The following is a 20,818-nucleotide window of genomic DNA, read 5'->3' as shown; positions in this document are numbered from 1 at the left end:
GTGGTTAGTTACCTATGAATAAGGTAGTGGTGGTGTGGTTAGTTACCTATGAACAAGGTAGTGGTGGTGTGGTTAGTTACCTATGAACAAGGTAGTGGTGGTGTGGTTAGTTACCTATGAACAAGGTAGTGGTGGTGTGGTTAGTTACCTATGAACAAGGTAGTGGTGGTGTGGTTAGTTACCTATGAACAAGGTAGTGGTGGTGTGGTTAGTTACCTATGAACAAGGTAGTGGTGGTGTGGTTAGTTACCTATGAATAAGGTAGTGGTGGTGTGGTTAGTTACCTATTGAAGGTGGTGGTGTGGTTAGTTACCTATGAACAAGGTAGTGGTGGTGTGGTTAGTTACCTATGAACAATGGTGGTGGTGTGGTTAGTTACCTATGAACAAGGTGGTGTGGTTAGTTACCTATGAACAAGGTAGTGGTGGTGTGGTTAGTTACCTATGAACAAGGTAGTGGTGGTGTGGTTAGTTACCTATGAGAAGGTGGTGGTGTGGTTAGTTACCTATGAACAAGGTAGTGGTGTTGTGGTTAGTTACCTATGAACAATGTAGTGGTGGTGTGGTTAGTTACCTATGAACAAGGTAGTGGTGGTGTGGTTAGTTACCTATTAGAAGGTGGTGGTGTGGTTAGTTACCTATGAACAAGGTAGTGGTGGTGTGGTTAGTTACCTATGAACAAGGTGGTGGTGGTGTGGTTAGTTACCTATGAACAAGGTGGTGTGGTTAGTTACCTATGAACAAGGTAGTGGTGGTGTGGTTAGTTACCTATGAACAAGGTGGTGTGGTTAGTTACCTATGAACAAGGTAGTGGTGGTGTGGTTAGTTACCTATGAACAAGGTAGTGGTGGTGTGGTTAGTTACCTATGAACAAGGTAGTGGTGGTGTGGTTAGTTACCTATGAACAAGGTAGTGGTGGTGTGGTTAGTTACCTATGAACAAGGTAGTGGTGGTGTGGTTAGTTACCTATGAACAAGGTAGTGGTGGTGTGGTTAGTTACCTATGAACAAGGTAGTGGTGGTGTGGTTAGTTACCTATGAACAAGGTAGTGGTGGTGTGGTTAGTTACCTATGAACAAGGTAGTGGTGGTGTGGTTAGTTACCTATGAACAAGGTGGTGGTGGTGTGGTTAGTTACCTTGAATAAGGTTGTGGTGGTGTGGTTAGTTACCTATGAGCGTGGTGGTGTGGTTAGTTACCTATGAACAGGGTGGTGTGGTTAGTTACCTATGAACAAGGTGGTGGTGGTGTGGTTAGTTACCTATGAACGTGGTGGTGTGGTTAGTTACCTATGAGCAAGGACGTGTGGTTAGTTACCTATGAACAAGGTAGTGGTGGTGTGGTTAGTTACCTATGAACAAGGTAGTGGTGGTGTGGTTAGTTACCTATGAACAAGGTGGTGGTGGTGTGGTTAGTTAACTATGAACAAGGTAGTGGTGGTGTGGTTAGTTACCTATGAACAAGGTGGTGGTGGTGTGGTTAGTTACCTATGAACAAGGTAGTGATGGTGTGGTTAGTTACCTATGAACAAGGTGGTGTGGTTAGTTACCTATGAATAAGGTAGTGGTGGTGTGGTTAGTTACCTATGAACAAGGTAGTGGTGGTGTGGTTAGTTACCTATGAACAAGGTAGTGGTGGTGTGGTTAGTTACCTATGAACAAGGTAGTGGTGGTGTGGTTAGTTACCTATGAACAAGGTAGTGGTGGTGTGGTTAGTTACCTATGAACAAGGTAGTGGTGGTGTGGTTAGTTACCTATGAACAAGGTAGTGGTGGTGTGGTTAGTTACCTATGAACAAGGTAGTGGTGGTGTGGTTAGTTACCTATGAACAAGGTAGTGGTGTTGTGGTTAGTTACCTATGAACAAGGTAGTGGTGGTGTGGTTAGTTACCTATGAACAAGGTAGTGGTGGTGTGGTTAGTTACCTATGAACAAGGTAGTGGTGGTGTGGTTAGTTACCTATGAACAAGGTAGTGGTGGTGTGGTTAGTTACCTATGAACAAGGTAGTGGTGGTGTGGTTAGTTACCTATGAACAAGGTAGTGGTGGTGTGGTTAGTTACCTATGAACAAGGTAGTGGTGGTGTGGTTAGTTACCTATGAACAAGGTAGTGGTGGTGTGGTTAGTTACCTATGAACAAGGTGGTGGTGGTGTGGTTAGTTACCTATGAACAAGGTGGTGTGGTTAGTTACCTATGAACAAGGTGGTGTGGTTAGTTACCTATGAACAAGGTAGTGGCGGTGTGGTTAGTTACCTATGAACAAGGTAGTGGTGGTGTGGTTAGTTACCTATGAACAAGGTAGTGGTGGTGTGGTTAGTTACCTATGAACAAGGTAGTGGTGGTGTGGTTAGTTACCTATGAACAAGGTAGTGGTGGTGTGGTTAGTTACCTATGAACAAGGTGGTGGTGGTGTGGTTAGTTACCTATGAACAAGGTGGTGTGGTTAGTTACCTATGAACAAGGTAGTGGTGGTGTGGTTAGTTACCTATGAATAAGGTAGTGGTGGTGTGGTTAGTTACCTATGAACAAGGTAGTGGTGGTGTGGTTAGTTACCTATGAACAAGGTAGGGTGTGGTTAGTTACCTATGAACAAGGTAGTGGTGGTGTGGTTAGTTACCTATGAACAAGGTAGTGGTGGTGTGGTTAGTTACCTATGAACAAGGTAGTGGTGGTGTGGTTAGTTACCTATGAACAAGGTGTGGTGTGGTTAGTTACCTATGAACAAGGTAGTGGTGGTGTGGTTAGTTACCTATGAACAAGGTAGTGGTGGTGTGGTTAGTTACCTATGAACAAGGTAGTGGTGGTGTGGTTAGTTACCTATGAACAAGGTGGTGTGGTTAGTTACCTATGAACAAGGTAGTGGTGGTGTGGTTAGTTACCTATGAACAAGGTAGTGGTGGTGTGGTTAGTTACCTATGAACAAGGTGGTGTGTGGTTAGTTACCTATGAACAAGGTAGTGGTGGTGTGGTTAGTTACCTCTGAACAAGGTGGTGGTGGTGTGGTTAGTTACCTATGAACAAGGTAGTGGTGGTGTGGTTAGTTACCTATGAACAAGGTAGTGGTGGTGTGGTTAGTTACCTATGAACAAGGTGGTGTGGTTAGTTACCTATGAACAAGGTAGTGGTGGTGTGGTTAGTTACCTATGAACAAGGTGGTGTGGTTAGTTACCTATGAACAAGGTAGTGGTGGTGTGGTTAGTTACCTATGAACAAGGTGGTGGTGGTGTGGTTAGTTACCTATGAACAAGGTGGTGGTGGTGTGGTTAGTTACCTATGAACAAGGTAGTGGTGGTGTGGTTAGTTACCTATGAACAAGGTGGTGGTGGTGTGGTTAGTTACCTATGAACAAGGTTGTGGTGGTGTGGTTAGTTACCTATGAACAAGGTAGTGGTGGTGTGGTTAGTTACCTATGAACAAGGTAGTGGTGGTGTGGTTAGTTACCTATTAACAAGGTGGTGGTGTGGTTAGTTACCTCTGAATAAGGTAGTGGTGGTGTGGTTAGTAACCTATGAACAAGGTAGTGGTGGTGTGGTTAGTTACCTATGAACAAGGTAGGTGTGGTTAGTTACCTATGAACAAGGTAGTGGTGGTGTGGTTAGTTACCTATGAACAAGGTAGTGGTGGTGTGGTTAGTTACCTATGAAGAAGGTGGTGGTGTGGTTAGTTACCTATGAACAAGGTAGTGGTGGTGTGGTTAGTTACCTATGAACAATATAGTGGTGGTGTGGTTAGTTACCTATGAACAAGGTAGTGGTGGTGTGGTTAGTTACCTATTAGAAGGTGGTGGTGTGGTTAGTTACCTATGAATAAGGTAGTGGTGGTGTGGTTAGTTACCTATGAACAATGGTGGTGGTGTGGTTAGTTACCTATGAACAAGGTGGTGGTGTGGTTAGTTACCTATGAACAACGTAGTGGTGGTGTGGTTAGTTACCTATGAACAAGGTTGGTGTGGTTAGTTACCTATGAATAAGGTAGTGGTGGTGTGGTTAGTTACCTACGAACAAGGTAGTGGTGGTGTGGTTAGTTACCTATGAACAAGGTAGTGGTGGTGTGGTTAGTTACCTATGAACAAGGTAGTGGTGGTGTGGTTAGTTACCTATGAACAAGGTAGTGGTGGTGTGGTTAGTTACCTATGAACAAGGTGGTGGCTGTGTGGTTAGTTACCTATGAACAAGGTAGTGGTGGTGTGGTTAGTTACCTATGAACAAGGTAGTGGTGGTGTGGTTAGTTACCTATGAACAAGGTAGTGGTGGTGTGGTTAGTTACCTATGAACAAGGTAGTGGTGGTGTGGTTAGTTACCTATGAACAAGGTAGTGGTGTGGTTAGTTACCTATGAACAAGGTAGTGGTGGTGTGGTTAGTTACCTATTAGAAGGTGGGTGGTGTGGTTAGTTACCTATGAATAAGGTAGTGGTTAGTAAACTATGAACAATGTGGTGGTGTGGTTAGTTACCTATGAACAAGGTGGTGTGGTTAGTTACCTATGAACAAGGTAGTGGTGGTGTGGTTAGTTACCTATGAACAAGGTGGTGGTGTGGTTAGTTACCTATGAACAAGGTGGTGTGGTTAGTTACCTATGAACAACGTAGTGGTGGTGTGGTTAGTTACCTATGAACAAGGTGGTGTGGTTAGTTACCTATGAACAAGGTAGTGGTGGTGTGGTTAGTTACCTATGAACAAGGTAGTGGTGGTGTGGTTAGTTACCTACGAACAAGGTAGTGGTGGTGTGGTTAGTTACCTATGAACAAGGTAGTGGTGGTGTGGTTAGTTACCTATGAACAAGGTAGTGGTGGTGTGGTTAGTTACCTATGAATAAGGTAGTGGTGGTGTGGTTAGTTACCTACGAACAAGGCGGTGGTGGTGTGGTTAGTTAACTATGAACAAGGTAGTGGTGGTGTGGTTAGTTACCTATGAAGAAGGTAGTGGTGGTGTGATTAGTTACCTATTAACAAGGTGGTGGTGTGGTTAGTTACCTATGAACAAGGTAGTGGTGGTGTGGTTAGTTACCTATGAACAAGGTGGTGTGGTTAGTTACCTACGAACAAGGTGGTGTGGTTAGTTACCTATGAACAAGGTAGTGGTGGTGTGGTTAGTTACCTATGAACAAGGTAGTGGTGGTGTGGTTAGTTACCTATGAACAAGGTCGTGGTGGTGTGGTTAGTTACCTATTAACAAGGTGGTGGTGTGGTTAGTTACCTATGAATAAGGTAGTGGTGGTGTGGTTAGTTACCTATGAACAAGGTGGTGTGGTTAGTTACCTATGAACAAGGTAGTGGTGGTGTGGTTACTTACCTATGAACAAGGTAGTGGTGGTGTGGTTAGTTACCTATGAACAAGGTGGTGTGGTTAGTTACCTATGAACAAGGTAGTGGTGGTGTGGTTAGTTACCTATGAACAAGGTAGTGGTGGTGTGGTTAGTTACCTATGAACAAGGTAGTGGTGGTGTGGTTAGTTACCTATGAACAAGGTAGTGGTGGTGTGGTTAGTTACCTATGAACAAGGTAGTGGTGGTGTGGTTAGTTACCTATGAACAAGGTAGTGGTGGTGTGGTTAGTTACCTATGAACAAGGTGGTGTGGTTAGTTACCTATGAACAAGGTAGTGGTGGTGTGGTTAGTTACCTATGAACAAGGTAGTGGTGGTGTGGTTAGTTACCTATGAACAAGGTAGTGGTGGTGTGGTTAGTTACCTATGAACAAGGTAGTGGTGGTGTGGTTAGTTACCTATGAACAAGGTAGTGGTGGTGTGGTTAGTTACCTATGAACAAGGTAGTGGTGGTGTGGTTAGTTACCTATGAACAAGGTAGTGGTGGTGTGGTTAGTTACCTATGAACAAGGTAGTGGTGGTGTGGTTAGTTACCCTATGAACAAGGTAGTGGTGGTGTGGTTAGTTACCTATGAACAAGGTGGTGGTGGTGTGGTTAGTTACCTATGAATAAGGTTGTGGTGGTGTGGTTAGTTACCTATGAGCGTGGTGGTGTGGTTAGTTACCTATGAACAAGGTAGTGGTGGTGTGGTTAGTTACCTATGAACAAGGTAGTGGTGGTGTGGTTAGTTACCTATGAACAAGGTAGTGGTGGTGTGGTTAGTTACCTATTAGAAGGTGGTGGTGTGGTTAGTTACCTATGAACAAGGTAGTGGTGGTGTGGTTAGTTACCTATGAACAATGAGTGGTGGTGTGGTTAGTTACCTATGAACAAGGTGGTGTGGTTAGTTACCCTATGAACAAGGTAGTGGTGGTGTGGTTAGTTACCTATGAACAAGGTGGTGGTGGTTAGTTACCTATGAACAAGGTGGTGTGGTTAGTTACCTATGAATAACGTAGTGGTGGTGTGGTTAGTTACCTATGAACAAGGTGGTGTGGTTAGTTACCTATGAACAAGGTAGTGGTGGTGTGGTTACTTACCTATGAACAAGGTAGTGGTGGTGTGGTTAGTTACCTACGAACAAGGTAGTGGTGGTGTGGTTAGTTACCTATGAACAAGGTAGTGGTGGTGTGGTTAGTTACCTATGAACAAGGTAGTGGTGGTGTGGTTAGTTACCTATGAACAAGGTAGTGGTGGTGTGGTTAGTTACCTACGAACAAGGCGGTGGCGGTGTGGTTAGTTACCTATGAACAAGGTAGTGGTGGTGTGGTTAGTTACCTATGAACAAGGTAGTGGTGGTGTGGTTAGTTACCTATTAACAAGGTGGTGGTGTGGTTAGTTACCTATGAACAAGGTAGTGGTGGTGTGGTTAGTTACCTATGAATAAGGCAGTGGTGGTGTGGATAGTTACCTACGAACAAGGCAGTGGTGGTGTGGTTAGTTACCTACGAACAAGGTAGTGGTTGTGTGGTTAGTTACCTATGAACAAGGTAGTGGTGGTGTGGTTAGTTACCTATGAACAAGGTAGTGGTGGTGTGGTTAGTTACCTATTAACAAGGTGGTGGTGTGGTTAGTTACCTATGAACAAGGTAGTGGTGGTGTGGTTAGTTACCTATGAACAAGGTGGTGTGGTTAGTTACCTATGAACAAGGTAGTGGTGGTGTGGTTAGTTACCTATGAACAAGGTAGTGGTGGTGTGGTTAGTTACCTATGAACAAGGTAGTGGTGGTGTGGTTAGTTACCTATGAACAAGGTGGTGTGGTTAGTTACCTATGAACAAGGTAGTGGTGGTGTGGTTAGTTACCTATGAACAAGGTAGTGGTGGTGTGGTTAGTTACCTATGAACAAGGTAGTGGTGGTGTGGTTAGTTACCTATGAACAAGGTAGTGGTGGTGTGGTTAGTTACCTATGAACAAGGTAGTGGTGGTGTGGTTAGTAACCTATGAACAAGGTAGTGGTGGTGTGGTTAGTTACCTATGAACGTGGTGGTGTGGTTAGTTACCTATGAACAAGGTAGTGGTGGTGTGGTTAGTTACCTATGAACGTGGTGGTGTGGTTAGTTACCTATGAGCGTGGTGGTGTGGTTAGTTACCTATGAGCGTGGTGGTGTGGTTAGTTACCTATGAACAAGGTAGTGGTGGTGTGGTTAGTTACCTATGAACAAGTGGTGGTGTGGTTAGTTACCTATGAACGTGGTGGTGTGGTTAGTTACCTATGAACAAGGTGGTGGTGGTGTGGTTAGTTACCTATGAACAAGGTAGTGGTGGTGTGGTTAGTTACCTATGAACAAGGTGGTGGTGGTGTGGTTAGTTACCTATGAACAAGGTAGTGATGGTGTGGTTAGTTACCTATGAACAAGGTGGTGTGGTTAGTTACCTATGAACAAGGTAGTGGTGGTGTGGTTAGTTACCTATGAACAAGGTAGTGGTGGTGTGGTTAGTTACCTATGAACAAGGTAGTGGTGGTGTGGTTAGTTACCTATGAACAAGGTAGTGGTGGTGTGGTTAGTTACCTATGAACAAGGTAGTGGTGGTGTGGTTAGTTACCTATGAACAAGGTAGTGGTGGTGTGGTTAGTTACCTATGAACAATGTAGTGGTGGTGTGGTTAGTTACCTATGAATAAGGTAGTGGTGGTGTGGTTAGTTACCTATGAACAAGGTAGTGGTGGTGTGGTTAGTTACCTATGAACAAGGTAGTGGTGGTGTGGTTAGTTACCTATGAACAAGGTAGTGGTGGTGTGGTTAGTTACCTATGAACAAGGTAGTGGTGGTGTGGTTAGTTACCTATGAACAAGGTAGTGGTGGTGTGGTTAGTTACCTATGAACAAGGTAGTGGTGGTGTGGTTAGTTACCTATGAACAAGGTAGTGGTGGTGTGGTTAGTTACCTATGAACAAGGTGGTGTGGTTAGTTACCTATGAACAAGGTAGTGGTGGTGTGGTTAGTTACCTATGAACAAGGTAGTGGTGGTGTGGTTAGTTACCTATGAACAAGGTAGTGGTGGTGTGGTTAGTTACCTATGAACAAGGTAGTGGTGGTGTGGTTAGTTACCTATGAACAAGGTAGTGGTGGTGTGGTTAGTAACCTATGAACAAGGTAGTGGTGGTGTGGTTAGTTACCTATGAACAAGGTAGTGGTGGTGTGGTTAGTTACCTATGAACAAGGTGGTGTGGTTAGTTACCTATGAACAAGGTAGTGGTGGTGTGGTTAGTTACCTATGAACAAGGTAGTGGTGGTGTGGTTAGTTACCTATGAAGAAGGTGGTGTGGTTAGTTACCTATGAATAAGGTAGTGGTGGTGTGGTTAGTTACCTATGAACAAGGTGGTGGTGTGGTTAGTTACCTATGAACAAGGTGGTGTGGTTAGTTACCTATGAACAAGGTGGTGTGGTTAGTTACCTATGAACAAGGTAGTGGTGGTGTGGTTAGTTACCTATTAACAAGGTGGTGGTGTGGTTAGTTACCTCTGAATAAGGTAGTGGTGGTGTGGTTAGTAACCTATGAACAAGGTAGTGGTGGTGTGGTTAGTTACCTATGAATAAGGTAGTGGTGGTGTGGTTAGTTACCTATTAGAAGGTGGTGGTGTGGTTAGTTACCTCTGAACAAGGTAGTGGTGGTGTGGTTAGTTACCTATGAACAAGGTGGTGGTGTGGTTAGTTACCTATGAACAAGGTGGTGTGGTTAGTTACCTATGAACAAGGTGGTGGTGGTGTGGTTAGTTACTTATGAACAAGGTGGTGTGGTTAGTTACCTATGAATAAGGTAGTGGTGGTGTGGTTAGTTACCTATGAATAAGGTAGTGGTGGTGTGGTTAGTAACCTATGAACAAGGTAGTGGTGGTGTGGTTAGTTACCTATGAACAAGGTAGTGGTGGTGTGGTTAGTTACCTATGAACAAGGTAGTGGTGGTGTGGTTAGTTACCTATGAACAAGGTGGTGGCTGTGTGGTTAGTTACCTATGAACAAGGTAGTGGTGGTGTGGTTAGTTACCGATGAATAAGGTAGTGGTGGTGGGGTTAGTAACCTATGAACAAGGTAGTGGTGGTGTGGTTAGTTACCTATGAACAAGGTAGTGGTGGTGTGGTTAGTTACCGATGAATAAGGTAGTGGTGGTGTGGTTAGTTACCTATGAACAAGGTAGTGGTGGTGTGGTTAGTTACCTATGGAAGGTGGTGGTGTGGTTAGTTACCTCTGAACAAGGTAGTGGTTAGTTACCTAGAACAATAGGTGGTGGTGTGGTTAGTTACCTATGAACAAGGTGGTGTGGTTAGTTACCTATGAATAAGGTAGTGGTGGTGTGGTTAGTTACCTATGAAGAAGGTGGTGGTGTGGTTAGTTACCTATGAACAAGGTGGTGTGGTTAGTTACCTATGAATAAGGTAGTGGTGGTGTGGTTAGTTACCAATGAACAAGGTGGTGTGGTTAGTTACCTATGAACAAGGTAGTGGTGGTGTGGTTAGTTACCTATGAACAAGGTAGTGGTGGTGTGGTTAGTTACCTATGAACAAGGTAGTGGTGGTGTGGTTAGTTACCTATGAACAAGGTAGTGGTGGTGTGGTTAGTTACCTATGAATAAGGTAGTGGTGGTGTGGTTAGTTACCTATGAATAAGGTAGTGGTGGTGTGGTTAGTTACCTACGAACAAGGTGGTGGCGGTGTGGTTAGTTACCTATGAACAAGGTAGTGGTGGTGTGGTTAGTTACCTATGAAGAAGGTAGTGGTGGTGTGGTTAGTTACCTATTAACAAGGTGGTGGTGTGGTTAGTTACCTATGAACAAGGTAGTGGTGGTGTGGTTAGTTACCTATGAACAAGGCAGTGGTGGTGTGGTTAGTTACCTACGAACAAGGCAGTGGTGGTGTGGTTAGTTACCTACGAACAAGGTAGTGGTTGTGTGGTTAGTTACCTATGAACAAGGTAGTGGTGGTGTGGTTAGTTACCTATGAACAAGGTTGTGGTGGGTGGTTAGTTACCTATTAACAAGGTAGTGGTGGTGTGGTTAGTTACCTATGAACAAGGTAGTGGTGGTGTGGTTAGTTACCTATGAACAAGGTGGTGTGGTTAGTTACCTAGAACAAAGTGGTGGTGTGGTTAGTTACCTATGAACAAGGTAGTGGTGGTGTGGTTAGTTACCTATGAACAAGGTGGTGTGGTTAGTTACCTATGAACAAGGTAGTGGTGGTGTGGTTAGTTACCTATGAACAAGGTAGTGGTGGTGTGGTTAGTTACCTATGAACAAGGTAGTGGTGGTGTGGTTAGTTACCTATGAACAAGGTAGTGGTGGTGTGGTTAGTTACCTATGAACAAGGTAGTGGTGGTGTGGTTAGTTACCTATGAACAAGGTAGTGGTGGTGTGGTTAGTTACCTATGAACAAGGTGGTGTGGTTAGTTACCTATGAACAAGGTAGTGGTGGTGTGGTTAGTTACCTATGAACAAGGTAGTGGTGGTGTGGTTAGTTACCTATGAACAAGGTAGTGGTGGTGTGGTTAGTTACCTATGAACAAGGTAGTGGTGGTGTGGTTAGTTACCTATGAACAAGGTAGTGGTGGTGTGGTTAGTTACCTACGAACAAGGTAGTGGCGGTGTGGTTAGTTACCTATGAACAAGGTAGTGGTGGTGTGGTTAGTTACCTATGAACAAGGTAGTGGTGGTGTGGTTAGTTACCTATGAACAAGGTAGTGGTGGTGTGGTTAGTTACCTATGAACAAGGTGGTGGTGGTGTGGTTAATTACCTATGAACAAGGTTGTGGTGGTGTGGTTAGTTACCTATGAACGTGGTGGTGTGGTTAGTTACCTATGAACAAGGTAGTGGTGGTGTGGTTAGTTACCTATGAACAAGGTAGTGGTGGTGTGGTTAGTTACCTATGAACAAGGTAGTGGTGGTGTGGTTAGTTACCTATTAGAAGGTGGTGGTGTGGTTAGTTACCTATGAACAAGGTAGTGGTGGTGTGGTTAGTTACCTATGAACAAGGTGGTGGTGTGGTTAGTTACCTATGAACAAGGTGGTGTGGTTAGTTACCTATGAACAAGGTGGTGGTGGTGTGGTTAGTTACCTATGAACAAGGTGGTGTGGTTAGTTACCTATGAACAAGGTGGTGTGGTTAGTTACCTATGAATAACGTAGTGGTGGTGTGGTTAGTTACCTATGAACAAGGTGGTGTGGTTAGTTACCTATGAACAAGGTAGTGGTGGTGTGGTTAGTTACCTATGAACAAGGTAGTGGTGGTGTGGTTAGTTACCTATGAACAAGGTAGTGGTGGTGTGGTTAGTTACCTATGAACAAGGTAGTGGTGGTGTGGTTAGTTACCTATGAACAAGGTAGTGGTGGTGTGGTTAGTTACCTATGAACAAGGTAGTGGTGGTGTGGTTAGTTACCTATGAACAAGGTGGTGGTGGTGTGGTTAGTTAACTATGAACAAGGTAGTGGTGGTGTGGTTAGTTACCTATGAAGAAGGTAGTGGTGGTGTGATTAGTTACCTATTAACAAGGTGGTGGTGTGGTTAGTTACCTATGAACAAGGTAGTGGTGGTGTGGTTAGTTACCTATGAACAAGGCAGTGGTGGTGTGGATAGTTACCTACGAACAAGGCAGTGGTGGTGTGGTTAGTTACCTACGAACAAGGTAGTGGTTGTGTGGTTAGTTACCTATGAACAAGGTAGTGGTGGTGTGGTTAGTTACCTATGAACAAGGTAGTGGTGGTGTGGTTAGTTACCTATTAACAAGGTGGTGGTGTGGTTAGTTACCTATGAACAAGGTAGTGGTGGTGTGGTTAGTTACCTATGAACAAGGTGGGTGTGGTTAGTTACCTATGAACAAGGTAGTGGTGGTGTGGTTAGTTACCTATGAACAAGGTAGTGGTGGTGTGGTTAGTTACCTATGAACAAGGTAGTGGTGGTGTGGTTAGTTACCTATGAACAAGGTGGGTGTGGTTAGTTACCTATGAACAAGGTAGTGGTGGTGTGGTTAGTTACCTATGAACAAGGTAGTGGTGGTGTGGTTAGTTACCTACGAACAAGGTAGTGGTGGTGTGGTTAGTTACCTATGAACAAGGTAGTGGTGGTGTGGTTAGTTACCTATGAACAAGGTAGTGGTGGTGTGGTTAGTTACCTATGAACAAGGTAGTGGTGGTGTGGTTAGTTACCTATGAACGTGGTGGTGTGGTTAGTTACCTATGAACAAGGTAGTGGTGGTGTGGTTAGTTACCTATGAACAAGTGGTGGTGTGGTTAGTTACCTATGAACGTGGTGGTGTGGTTAGTTACCTATGAGCGTGGTGGTGTGGTTAGTTACCTATGAACAAGGTAGTGGTGGTGTGGTTAGTTACCTATGAACAAGGTAGTGGTGGTGTGGTTAGTTACCTATGAACAAGGTGGTGTGGTTAGTTACCTATGAACAAGGTAGTGGTGGTGTGGTTAGTTAACTATGAAAAAGGTAGTGGTGGTGTGGTTAGTTACCTATGAACAAGGTGGTGGTGGTGTGGTTAGTTACCTATGAACAAGGTAGTGATGGTGTGGTTAGTTACCTATGAACAAGGTGGTGTGGTTAGTTACCTATGAACAAGGTAGTGGTGGTGTGGTTAGTTACCTATGAACAAGGTAGTGGTGGTGTGGTTAGTTACCTATGAACAAGGTAGTGGTGGTGTGGTTAGTTACCTATGAACAAGGTAGTGGTGGTGTGGTTAGTTACCTATGAACAAGGTAGTGGTGGTGTGGTTAGTTACCTATGAACAAGGTAGTGGTGGTGTGGTTAGTTACCTATGAACAAGGTAGTGGTGGTGTGGTTAGTTACCTATGAACAAGGTAGTGGTGGTGTGGTTAGTTACCTATGAACAAGGTAGTGGTGGTGTGGTTAGTTACCTATGAACAAGGTAGTGGTGGTGTGGTTAGTTACCTATGAACAAGGTAGTGGTGGTGTGGTTAGTAACCTATGAACAAGGTAGTGGTGGTGTGGTTAGTTACCTATGAACAAGGTAGTGGTGGTGTGGTTAGTTACCTATGAACAAGGTAGTGGTGGTGTGGTTAGTTACCTATGAACAAGGTAGTGGGTGTGGTTAGTTACCTATGAACAAGGTAGTGGTGGTGTGGTTAGTTACCTATGAACAAGGTAGTGGTGGTGTGGTTAGTTACCTATGAACAAGGTAGTGGTGGTGTGGTTAGTTACCTATGAACAAGGTAGTGGTGGTGTGGTTAGTTACCTATGAACAAGGTGGTGTGGTTATGTTACCTATGAACAAGGTAGTGGTGGTGTGGTTAGTAACCTATGAACAAGGTAGTGGTGGTGTGGTTAGTTAACTATGAACAAGGTGGTGGTGGTGTGGTTAGTTACCTATGAACAAGGTAGTGGTGGTGTGGTTAGTTACCTCTGAATAAGGTAGTGGTGGTGTGGTTAGTAACCTATGAACAAGGTAGTGGCGGTGTGGTTAGTTACCTATGAACAAGGTGGTGGTGGTGTGGTTAGTTACCTATGAACAAGGTGGTGTGGTTAGTTACCTATGAACAAGGTAGTGGTGGTGTGGTTAGTTACCTATGAACAAGGTAGTGGTGGTGTGGTTAGTTACCTATGAACAAGGTAGTGGTGGTGTGGTTAGTTACCTATGAACAAGGTAGTGGTGGTGTGGTTAGTTACCCTATGAACAAGGTAGTGGTGGTGTGGTTAGTTACCTATGAACAAGGTAGTGGTGGTGTGGTTAGTTACCCTATGAACAAGGTAGTGGTGGTGTGGTTAGTTACCTATGAACAAGGTAGTGGTGGTGTGGTTAGTTACCTATGAACAAGGTAGTGGTGGTGTGATTAGTTACCTATTAGAAGGTAGTGGTGGTGTGGTTAGTTACCTCTGAATAAGGTAGTGGTGGTGTGGTTAGTAACCTATGAACAAGGTGGTGGTGGTGTGGTTAGTTACCTATGAACAAGGTGGTGTGGTTAGTTACCTATGAATAAGGTAGTGGTGGTGTGGTTAGTTACCTATGAACAAGGTAGTGGTGGTGTGGTTAGTTACCTATTAGAAGGTGGTGGTGTGGTTAGTTACCTATGAATAAGGTAGTGGTGGTGTGGTTAGTAACCTATGAACAATATAGTGGTGGTGTGGTTAGTTACCTATGAACAAGGTAGTGGTGGTGTGGTTAGTTACCTATTAGAAGGTGGTGGTGTGGTTAGTTACCTATGAACAAGGTAGTGGTGGTGTGGTTAGTTACCTATGAACAATGGTGGTGGTGTGGTTAGTTACCTATGAACAAGGTGGTGTGGTTAGTTACCTATGAACAAGGTAGTGGTGGTGTGGTTAGTTACCTATGAACAAGGTGGTGTGGTTAGTTACCTATGAACAAGGTAGTGGTGGTGTGGTTAGTTACCTATGAACAAGGTAGTGGTGGTGTGGTTAGTTACCTATGAACAAGGTAGTGGTGGTGTGGTTAGTTACCTATGAACAAGGTAGTGGTGGTGTGGTTAGTTACCTATGAACAAGGTAGTGGTGGTGTGGTTAGTTACCTATGAACAAGGTGGTGGTGGTGTGGTTAGTTACCTATGAACAAGGTAGTGGTGGTGTGGTTAGTTACCTATGAACAAGGTAGTGGTGGTGTGGTTAGTTACCTATGAACAAGGTGGTGGTGGTGTGGTTAGTTACCTATGAACAAGGTGGTGGTGGTGTGGTTAGTTACCTATGAACAAGGTTGTGGTGGTGTGGTTAGTTACCTATGAACGTGGTGGTGTGGTTAGTTACCTATGAACAAGGTAGTGGTGGTGTGGTTAGTTACCTATGAACAAGGTAGTGGTGGTGTGGTTAGTTACCTATGAACAAGGTAGTGGTGGTGTGATTAGTTACCTATGGAAGGTGGTGGTGTGGTTAGTTACCTATGAACAAGGTAGTGGTGGTGTGGTTAGTAACCTATGAACAATATGGTGGTGGTGTGGTTAGTTACCTATGAACAAGGTGGTGTGGTTAGTTACCTATGAACAAGGTAGTGGTGGTGTGGTTAGTTACCTATGAACAAGGTGGTGGTGTGGTTAGTTACCTATGAACAAGGTGGTGTGGTTAGTTACCTATGAATAACGTAGTGGTGGTGTGGTTAGTTACCTATGAACAAGGTGGTGTGGTTAGTTACCTATGAACAAGGTAGTGGTGGTGTGGTTAGTTACCTATGAATAAGGTAGTGGTGGTGTGGTTAGTTACCTACGAACAAGGTAGTGGTGGTGTGGTTAGTTACCTATGAACAAGGTAGTGGTGGTGTGGTTAGTTACCTATGAACAAGGTAGTGGTGGTGTGGTTAGTTACCTATGAACAAGGTAGTGGTGGTGTGGTTAGTTACCTACGAACAAGGCGGTGGCGGTGTGGTTAGTTACCTATGAACAAGGTAGTGGTGGTGTGGTTAGTTACCTATGAACAAGGTAGTGGTGGTGTGGTTAGTTACCTATTAACAAGGTGGTGGTGTGGTTTGTTACCTATGAACAAGGTAGTGGTGGTGTGGTTAGTTACCTATGAACAAGGTAGTGGTGGTGTGGTTAGTTACCTATGAACAAGGCAGTGGTGGTGTGGTTAGTTACCTACGAACAAGGTAGTGGTGGTGTGGTTAGTTACCTATGAACAAGGTAGTGGTGGTGTGGTTAGTTACCTATGAACAAGGTTGTGGTGGTGTGGTTAGTTACCTATTAACAAGGTGGTGGTGTGGTTAGTTACCTATGAATAAGGTAGTGGTGGTGTGGTTAGTTACCTATGAACAAGGTAGTGGTGGTGTGGTTAGTTACCTATGAACAAGGTAGTGGTGGTGTGGTTAGTTACCTATGAACAAGGTAGTGGTGGTGTGGTTAGTTACCTATGAACAAGGTAGTGGTGGTGTGGTTAGTTACCTATGAACAATGTAGTGGTGGTGTGGTTAGTTACCTATGAACAAGGTAGTGGTGGTGTGGTTAGTTACCTATGAACAAGGTAGTGGTGGTGTGGTTAGTTACCTATGAACAAGGTAGTGGTGGTGTGGTTAGTTACCTATGAACAAGGTAGTGGTGGTGTGGTTAGTTACCTATGAACGTGGTGGTGTGGTTAGTTACCTATGAACGTGGTGGTGTGGTTAGTTACCTATGAGCGTGGTGGTGTGGTTAGTTACCTATGAACAAGGTAGTGGTGGTGTGGTTAGTTACCTATGAACAGTAGTGGTGGTGTGGTTAGTTACCTATGAACAAGTGGTGGTGTGGTTAGTTACCTATGAACAAGGTGGTGGTGGTGTGGTTAGTTACCTATGAACAAGGTAGTGGTGGTGTGGTTAGTTACCTATGAACAAGGTGGTGGTGGTGTGGTTAGTTACCTATGAACAAGGTAGTGATGGTGTGGTTAGTTACCTATGAACAAGGTGGTGTGGTTAGTTACCTATGAATAAGGTAGTGGTGGTGTGGTTAGTTACCTATGAACAAGGTAGTGGTGGTGTGGTTAGTTACCTATGAACAAGGTAGTGGTGGTGTGGTTAGTTACCTATGAACAAGGTAGTGGTGGTGTGGTTAGTTACCATGAACAAGGTAGTGGTGGTGTGGTTAGTTACCTATGAACAAGGTAGTGGTGGTGTGGTTAGTTACCTATGAACAAGGTAGTGGTGGTGTGGTTAGTTACCTATGAACAAGGTAGTGGTGGTGTGGTTAGTAACCTATGAACAAGGTAGTGGTGGTGTGGTTAGTTACCTATGAACAAGGTAGTGGTGGTGTGGTTAGTTACCTATGAACAAGGTAGTGGTGGTGTGGTTAGTTACCTATGAACAAGGTGGTGTGGTTAGTTACCTATGAACAAGGTAGTGGTGGTGTGGTTAGTTACCTATGAACAAGGTAGTGGTGGTGTGGTTAGTAACCTATGAACAAGGTAGTGGTGGTGTGGTTAGTTACCTATGAACAAGGTAGTGGTGGTGTGGTTAGTTACCTATGAACAAGGTGGTGTGGTTAGTTACCTATGAACAAGGTAGTGGTGGTGTGGTTAGTTACCTATGAATAAGGTAGTGGTGGTGTGGTTAGTTACCTATGAATAAGGTGGTGGTGGTGTGGTTAGTTACCTATGAACAAGGTAGTGGTGGTGTGGTTAGTTACCTCTGAACAAGGTAGTGGTGGTGTGGTTAGTTACCTATGAACAAGGTAGTGGCGGTGTGGTTAGTTACCTATGAACAAGGTGGTGGTGGTGGTTAGTTACCTATGAACAAGGTGGGTGTGGTTAGTTACCTATGAACAAGGTAGTGGTGGTGTGGTTAGTTACCTATGAACAAGGTAGTGGTGGTGTGGTTAGTTACCTATGAACAAGGTAGTGGTGGTGTGGTTAGTTACCTATGAACAAGGTAGTGGTGGTGTGGTTAGTTAGCGATGAACAAGGTAGTGGTGGTGTGGTTAGTTACCTATGAATAAGGTAGTGGTGGTGGGGTTAGTTACCTATGAACAAGGTAGTGGTGGTGTGGTTAGTTACCGATGAATAAGGTAGTGGTGGTGGGGTTAGTTACCTATGAACAAGGTAGTGGTGGTGTGGTTAGTTACCTATGGAAGGTGGTGGTGTGGTTAGTTACCTATGAACAAGGTAGTGGTGGTGTGGTTAGTTACCTATGAACAAGGTGGTGGTGGTGTGGTTAGTTACCTATGAACAAGGTGGTGTGGTTAGTTACCTATGAACAAGGTAGTGGTGGTGTGGTTAGTTACCTATGAACAAGGTAGTGGTGGTGTGATTAGTTACCCTATTAGAAGGTGGTGGTGTGGTTAGTTACCTATGAACAAGGTAGTGGTGGTGTGGTTAGTTACCTATGAACAAGATAGTGGTGGTGTGGTTAGTTACCTATGAACAAGGTAGTGGTGGTGTGGTTAGTTACCTATTAGAAGGTGGTGGTGTGGTTAGTTACCTATGAACAAGGTAGTGGTGGTGTGGTTAGTTACCTATGAACAAGGTGGTGGTGGTGTGGTTAGTTACCTATGAACAAGGTGGTGTGGTTAGTTACCTATGAACAAGGTAGTGGTGGTGTGGTTAGTTACCTATGAACAAGGTGGTGTGGTTAGTTACCTATGAACAAGGTAGTGGTGGTGTGGTTAGTTACCTATGAACAAGGTAGTGGTGGTGTGGTTAGTTACCTATGAACAAGGTAGTGGTGGTGTGGTTAGTTACCCTATGAACAAGGTAGTGGTGGTGTGGTTAGTTACCTATGAACAAGGTAGTGGTGGTGTGGTTAGTTACCTATGAACAAGGTGGTGGTGGTGTGGTTAGTTACCTATGAACAAGGTAGTGGTGGTGTGGTTAGTTACCTATGAACAAGGTAGTGGTGGTGTGGTTAGTTACCTATGAACAAGGTAGTGGTGGTGTGGTTAGTTACCTATTAGAAGGTGGTGGTGTGGTTAGTTACCTCTGAACAAGGTAGTGGTGGTGTGGTTAGTTACCTATGAACAATTGGTGGTGGTGTGGTTAGTTACCTATGAACAAGGTAGTGGTGGTGTGGTTAGTTACCTATGAACAAGGTGGGTGGTGTGGTTAGTTACCTATGAACAAGGTGGTGTGGTTAGTTACCTATGAATAACGTGGTGGTGGTGTGGTTAGTTACCTATGAACAAGGTGGTGTGGTTAGTTACCTATGAACAAGGTAGTGGTGGTGTGGTTAGTTACCTATGAACAAGGTAGTGGTGGTGTGGTTAGTTACCTATGAATAAGGTAGTGGTGGTGTGGTTAGTTACCTATGAACAAGGTGTGGTGGTGTGGTTAGTTACCTATGAACAAGGTAGTGGTGGTGTGGTTAGTTACCTATGAACAAGGTAGTGGTGGTGTGGTTAGTTACCTATGAACAAGGTGGTGGTGGTGTGGTTAGTTAACTATGAACAAGGTAGTGGTGGTGTGGTTAGTTACCTATGAAGAAGGTAGTGGTGGTGTGATTAGTTACCTATTAACAAGGTGGTGGTGTGGTTAGTTACCTATGAACAAGGTAGTGGTGGTGTGGTTAGTTACCTATGAACAAGGTAGTGGTGGTGTGGTTAGTTACCTATGAACAAGGTAGTGGTGGTGTGGTTAGTTACCTACGAACAAGGTAGTGGTTGTGTGGTTAGTTACCTATGAACAAGGTAGTGGTGGTGTGGTTAGTTACCTATGAACAAGGTTGTGGTGGTTGGTTAGTTACCTATTAACAAGGTGGTGGTGTGGTTAGTTACCTATGAACAAGGTAGTGGTGGTGTGGTTAGTTACCTATGAACAAGGTAGTGGTGGTGTGGTTAGTTACCTATGAACAAGGTAGTGGTGGTGTGGTTAGTTACCTATGAACAAGGTAGTGGTGGTGTGGTTAGTTACCTATGAACAAGGTAGTGGTGGTGTGGTTAGTTACCTATGAACAAGGTAGTGGTGGTGTGGTTAGTTACCTATGAACAAGGTAGTGGTGGTGTGGTTAGTTACCTATGAACAAGGTAGTGGTGGTGTGGTTAGTTACCTATGAACAAGGTAGTGGTGGTGTGGTTAGTAACCTATGAACAAGGTAGTGGTGGTGTGGTTAGTTACCTATGAACAAGGTGGTGTGGTTAGTTACCTATGAACAAGGTAGTGGTGGTGTGGTTAGTTACCTATGAACAAGGTAGTGGTGGTGTGGTTAGTTACCTATGAACAAGGTAGTGGTGGTGTGGTTAGTTACCTATGAACAAGGTAGTGGTGGTGTGGTTAGTTACCTATGAACAAGGTGGTGTGGTTAGTTACCTATGAACAAGGTAGTGGTGGTGTGGTTAGTTACCTATGAACAAGGTAGTGGTGGTGTGGTTAGTTACCTATGAACAAGGTAGTGGTGGTGTGGTTAGTTACCTATGAACAAGGTAGTGGTGGTGTGGTTAGTTACCTATGAACAAGGTAGTGGTGGTGTGGTTAGTTACCTATGAACAAGGTAGTGGCGGTGTGGTTAGTTACCTATGAACAAGGTGGTGGTGTGGTTAGTTACCTATGAACAAGGTGGTGTGGTTAGTTACCTATGAACAAGGTGGTGGTGTTGTGGTTAGTTACTTATGAACAAGGTGGTGGTGGTGTGGTTAGTTACCCATGAACAAGGTAGTGGTGGTGTGGTTAGTTACCTATGAACAAGGTAGTGGTGGTGTGGTTAGTTACCTATGAACAAGGTAGTGGTGGTGTGGTTAGTTACCTATGAACAAGGTAGTGGTGGTGTGGTTAGTTACCCTATGAACAAGGTAGTGGTGGTGTGGTTAGTTACCCATGAACAAGGTAGTGGTGGTGTGGTTAGTTACCCTATGAACAAGGTAGTGGTGGTGTGGTTAGTTACCTATGAGAAGGTGGTGGTGTGGTTAGTTACCTATGAACAAGGTAGTGGTGGTGTGGTTAGTTACCTATGAACAAGGTGTGGTGGTGTGGTTAGTTACCAATGAACAAGGTGGTGTGGTTAGTTACCTATGAACAAGGTAGTGGTGGTGTGGTTAGTTACCTATGAACAAGGTAGTGGTGGTGTGATTAGTTACCCTATTAGAAGGTGGTGGTGTGGTTAGTTACCTATGA

The sequence above is a fragment of the Salmo salar genome, chromosome ssa02, assembly GCF_905237065.1.
Source record: "Salmo salar chromosome ssa02, Ssal_v3.1, whole genome shotgun sequence".
Taxonomy (NCBI): Eukaryota; Metazoa; Chordata; class Actinopteri; order Salmoniformes; family Salmonidae; genus Salmo; species Salmo salar.
The sequence above is the reverse complement of the archived record's forward strand: the minus strand, read 5'-3'. Positions refer to the sequence as shown.